The 6,139-nt window shown below is 35.3% G+C and overlaps 1 long non-coding RNA gene across 1 annotated transcript; it reads right to left on the bottom strand.

Moving 5' to 3' along the window:
- Positions 1-5,230: 5,230 nt before the first annotated feature.
- On the bottom strand, positions 5,231-5,792 carry LOC116167582. The gene is made up of 3 exons (XR_004144572.1): positions 5,697-5,792; positions 5,306-5,644; positions 5,231-5,257 (listed from the first exon to the last, which is right to left on the bottom strand). It is a non-coding gene; the product is annotated as an uncharacterized LOC116167582 (long non-coding RNA).
- Between the last annotated feature and the right edge of the window lie 347 nt (positions 5,793-6,139).

Here is a 6,139-nt window from a genome sequence, read left to right as displayed (position 1 = left end):
GCCCACTTAGCTTGCTTTGTACCACTTTGACTATTTGTGTGTTACAAGACGAGGTCGGAGATGCAGATTGGAACGATCCCAGGCGTTTATAATTATTAACAACTTTCGCCGACATTGAAACTCTGATGCATAATTATTAATTCTACTTGGGTGTGGCTGTGGAGTAGTAACAAAAAGGAACCTACATTGAAAGAGTACGTTTTGAGACAGATTGATAGCCCATACAGTACCTGATGCTTGTACTCGGGAATATGCACATCTTACGACCCTCTATGTAATCTTATATTTTGTTATAACACCGAATTATCTGCTACAATTTACAGTTTAGTTAGTCTAACGAATTTGTGTAAAGGCGTTACACACGATCGTTAATGAGCATTCGAATTTCCTTAAAAGGGCCGCCGAGTAAATACCTACTAATAAATGTTTACAATGATTACAAAGCTTTGATGATGATGTTTTCTACTCACATAATTTCAATCAACTTCACCTAGAAAAGGGGCATTGTTTATGGTAATTAGGTCTGTTACACCACACAATAAAATTTAAAATCCATTGTATACGGCTAATAAAAGTTGACCGGAACAGAGTACAAAGGTGTAAAATATATTTCTCGTTTTTTGTGGACGGTTAGTAACAAAAGAAGTACCACTAGTATAATTACAGGTCAAGAGTATTAGTCGAATTTAAACACACATCCTAATTAGAAATTTGTTTCAGCTTCCTCGCCTTGCTTGCATTTTCTAATTTGGGATCTACGTTGTAATTTTACTAGATACGTTCCCGCCTAAGAGACGCTATAAAGCTTGGAAAATGTGACAATAGTGTCGCTTGAATGTACCCATTAATTTCGATAATTAATTATCCTCTTAATAACCCGTTCTTACTTAGGAAAGTTCATTAGAGGACCATTCGTAATTTTATAGCGTATAATTTTATTAAAATAATTGGATAAGCGGCGTCGGGTTATTGGAACTATTTATTTGATTATTTTATATGTTATAATCCATAAAATATTTATGCGCCAATGCCAACATAACGTATTTAGCTCTTTGTGGGATTCTCATTTCATTAAGTAATTAGTACTGCAAATCTATTTTGGTATTTTCCTGATTATTAGCTACTTCATAACTCATAACTGGGATGGGCTTGGGAAGTGTCGCCTATTTATCACGGATTTAACAGGAAATACTACCTTCATAGACTGATTATTAATGTATGTTCACTAATCAACCTTGTATTTGAAACACAGTACCTATCTCAGCTTTTTATTCAGTAAAAGACGCAATTCCGCAAATCAATATCATTCGAAACGAAAGACAGCAAAGTTTCTTATAGTGGGAAATAATTCATAGCGTAATACATTTTGAGGCCTTTTTACATAATACCGTATCTAGTCCGCCGGGTGTTTACTAATATAGTTTCAGAAATTTAGTTTGCCAGCCAGGTTTCTTATAGGTTATTAGAAATGATTGACGTGCGCGCATTTTATAAAAGAAAAATCCGGTTGTTGCTAAATTTTTAATCCTTTTATTCACGCCATCATTTTTAAACGCTGCATCATCACTTTACAATGTTAATTAAAATACATTACCGTAATTACTTAAATTTTAATAAGAAATTTAGGATCGTCCTATTAGCATAACATTTAATTATGATGTTAAACGTAGTATATAGTAGCAATGTCAGTTGCCGTTACCCAGCTTTGGATATCGCGTTGGATGGATAATTTTAATTATTTCTCGAAAACGAATGTTCTTAAGGCGTTTAAGTAACTTATTACATTTCTGACATATTCCATTTTGCAACTTCACTTTTCCGAAAGATGGTTTTACTTATCGTGCCAATTTAATCTACAATTTTTATCTGAACAACCTCATATTATCTAACCTTATTATTATCTTAATGAAAAGCGCTCTAATGTAGCACCCAACCTATCCGGAGTGACAGTAATTGTTGTTATGACAGCAGCCGACCATTTGAAGATTCCTTTCCTTTATTCCTAGAATGACTTTTTTGTATCGCCAAGTTCTGATGGTGCCGATTATCCTAAAATCTGATTCATATTCAAGTACGACTTAACCGGTGGGAATTATCTTTTTTGTTTCAGAATACACTTTAAATACCATAAATGTAAAGGCATTAAGATTTAGATAAATGAATTGACACTTTTGAATCAAAAGGAGCTTAACCAAACCAGAACCTTACGTCTAATAATTACAGACCCGTAGTTGTGGACGAGCATTAAATTCTTTCTAGCAAAAAATGCGGTGGAATATACCTACGAAACACTGAAGGAAGAACTAAGGCAAAAAGGGGCCAGTCGCCTGCAAGGTGTTAGATTCGTGACCGAAGTGATTTTGTCTGAATCGCAATCAAATAATTTATTGTCACTATACATAAATTCATTAGTTTCATAAAATTGGATGCAAACATCTGCTCTGATTAAGTAAATCCTTTTTTCTTCTATAACGATACACACCACGTGTTAGCATTTTTATGCATTATTAGTAGTGCACACTCAATTGAATTCAAAATATTTGCGAGCAATTTTTAATTACTTTCTTTGATTACCCAAAACTTAAAAATGCTACAAGCAATATTATGCATTATATTTTTACATTAGACGATCATTCCCTAATAGTATATTGTATTACATCACCACGGATCAATCAAATGAAAAGCTGTCGATTCTACGATCTGCTATTTGATTCACTTTCCTAAAAACGTTTAGGAATGTACTTACAACAATTGCAACTTGCAACCACTGGAATTCATCAAAGACAAACTGCAAAAGTGATCAATTGTTTAATCCAGCAAGTAGGTTTGCTATCTAACTCTTCTGACAATCATCTGAGTACTGTTTTTTCTCAAACAAAGATTGTGAACAAAACTATAGGCCATGAAAAACGGCGGAAAGGTTTATTTTGGGTTAATATTTTTGACCCAAAATCATCCTGAAACCTTCCTTTTCATGCCCACTTTCTGTCAAGAAATTTTAGTTTCCAGAGCACACTACGTTTCCTGCCGCTCGTCACTTTACTGGCCGCACCTGTTACTTTATCAGCCGCATTTTTGACATTGCTAAATGTCTATAATGACTCCTGTCATCACTGACAGACATTAAACTAATGTTCTATTTGAAAACTGAAATTTTATATTAAAATACGATTTCAGGTAAAATTTAATACAATACTCGTTAGTAAAATGACAAATTAAAGTACTCAGCCCTGAAGGGCCCTCGCACTTCAATCTCTCCTCGCCAGATATGTGTCATTTACCTGACTTATGTAAATAACTATTCCCTGCGATAAGCTCACTGGGGTAGACAGACTATATCCGCTCTCAACTCTCAATTTACGAAAGTTTGGACATGGAGAAATGGGGTCACAATTGCAATCCCTGTTACATCCGTCAACATTTGGTCCGCTAATGGTAGTCTGGGAGATTAGGGGAAAAGTTCGCACTTTTGAGTAAAGCTATGAAAATTTGCACACATGCGCTTTGACATTTCCTCTTTAGGGGAGCCACACATTAAAGAAACATGAAACCGCGAAACAGAAAACAGTAAAGGTATTCCCCATAATAACAACTCATTGTCTTTAACTACATAGCGAAATTCTTTTCGTCTGACGTCATAGAGAAGCAAAACCCCGTTGAAACTAATGCAGAATAATTCGAAACATGAAACAACATATAGAACAGAAGCTATTTAATGCACAAGTTTCAAAAGGGTGAAATTATTATTTTTTGTATATGGGTATGAAGTTACCAGTTTCGTTCAAGCAGAAAAGACAGCGGTGTTGTTATTTGTGTTTTACATATGGCGTTATACGGTTATCATTTCCAATGTCTCCGATGGTTGCATGGATTGCGAAATCTGTGAATTTTTTATCAAGGTAGCAAAAGCTCGTATTTGAAGACAATGCCGTTGTTATTATAGGAAATACGTTTCGTGCTTTCTATTTCGCGTTTCATGTTTCAGATTTCTTCAATGTGTGGTGTAATGGTCATAGCGGTTACAGTTTACTTACCCTCTTCGTAACCTAAGGACCTCTAAAAGCTCCCTTCTACACAACCCCCTGTTCGTCAAGACAACTTGTGTATGTTGGGTTGCCTACGTTCAGGAACACAGGGAGACGTTCTGGGTAGCTTTAAGCTTGGTAGAATATAAGTAATATAATGATGAGAAAATATATACACAACTTAGCTAAATATTTACAATTGTACACAAACTAACTTATAATGGCTGACTGCGACCCAACTTGAACCGTTGACAGAACGGGTCCTTGACCTGCACATTTATCACTGTAACTTGTTAGCATCCAGTATCAAAACCGGCAGGTAGTTTCAGAGACAATTTCTTTTATAACTAACTACTAACTTTGAACGTGATCAGGCAAATTAGGTAAGTTTTTATGTTATAACCCAACTAAAACATTACCCAAGGTAGGTATATTACAGGAGTGATTGTTCCCGGCGAGCGCGAATGTACATTCACAGCGGCTACCGAAATTAAAAAAGATCAGGTAATAGTATATTACGCACCGAGTGCGAAAGTAGGTTATTTTTCGAAGAATTTTAATCACCCGAGGCGCGCAGCGCCGAGGGTGATTATATTCTAAGAAAAATAAACTTTCGTCGAGGTTCGTATACGATTTTATTCACGATCATCTAATAATCATTCCATTATCAAAAATAAAATAATTCACTAAATTTATACGTTTTATATTCATCTTATGCGCCATCTGCAATATTATTGCCCCACATAAAATGTTGTCGGTAATACAGATTTGGAAATTTACCTAATTAATATTCATATTAATTTAACATGTATGTTGTTAAAAAATGGCCCATACTAAAGAATTTCAATGTACATCCCCTCAAATAAGGGAAATTGAGTGCAGTAAAAAATTTACTCCCCGAATGAATTTTTGAAGTGAATGAACAATGGTGGGCAGGAAAGGGTATAGGTAAAACTTCATGTTTTACTTGCTTATTTTAATGAGGTAAAGAAATCATCCACATTATGAACGACCAAATAATGTTGTGATCCACATTCAAACCTAATGCGGTAATGCCTAATTACCATGTCAGTTTTATTATTCTAAAATGTACCTACAGCGATCTTTTGTGATTACATATTTAGACTGGGTTACAATATTAGTATTATAATCTGTGCAGATGTCAATAACGAAAGATTTATTCTTCAGATCCAATCAGGTAGTCACTAAACACCTGTTCCAATACGATAGCCCTAAAAAATAGCACTATTTCTAAAATGTGACAAATTACATTTAATTACCGGACATTGTTTTTGGCATATGATCGCTACAATATTAGCAAGTGCCAGTGGAGTTCTTCAACTTAAAACAGTTCGGTGGCTGTAGATTGGCTGCACTAGCAGGAGGTTTCGTCGCCAATTCAGTGGCCCATTCGCTTTACGGGCACGCGAAAATAACAAAGTAGGTATGGCAGTATCCTCTTCAGGTAGTGCTACGACGTCTCCGATATGCAACATTATGATGCCATAAATTGCCATGCCTTGCTCTTCTCATGGGTCGCAAGCGCAACCCAATGTTTCCATGTCTTATAGACAAGAATTGAACTTTTCCACCCAGAAACTTAAACAGTAATGGGCTCTCTAAAGTAACAATCAATTTCATTAAACTCAAGTTCGAGTTTTATATACTTACCGATCCTTTAATAATTAACGGTTTCTTTTTGCTTTTGTTTTTACTTAACCATTTAGCACCGCGCTCGTTTACTTTTAGGTTACGTGAAACAAACCATCATCTCCGTAACCTGGCTAAAGTTAATCACAACTCCTACTTGTGTTTACTTCGGTCCGCATTTACTTATTTCACTTTTTCGCGTTTGGTCGTTCATTTGCAATTTACAAAAAAAGCACAGAACTTAAAATAATCCATATTACTCATAATAAGAATAAGAATTGTTTTTAAAATGCGGTTTTGAACAATTTGCATCTAAATCAGCTGTCATCGGTGTCAGACAGTTACGATGAGAGCGCCATCCATTAGGATAGGTATTAGCAACTAAATCGAGGTAGGTAATGAATATTACTAACCTCGAATCGAACATTACTAACCTCGAGAATCTACTTCCCTCCCTCCTGGAA

Source organism: Photinus pyralis, unplaced genomic scaffold (assembly GCF_008802855.1).
Source record: "Photinus pyralis isolate 1611_PpyrPB1 unplaced genomic scaffold, Ppyr1.3 Ppyr1.4_LG4, whole genome shotgun sequence".
Classification (NCBI taxonomy): Eukaryota; Metazoa; Arthropoda; class Insecta; order Coleoptera; family Lampyridae; genus Photinus; species Photinus pyralis.
Note: the sequence above shows the minus strand (reverse complement) of the source record. Positions and strands in the feature narration are given on the sequence as shown.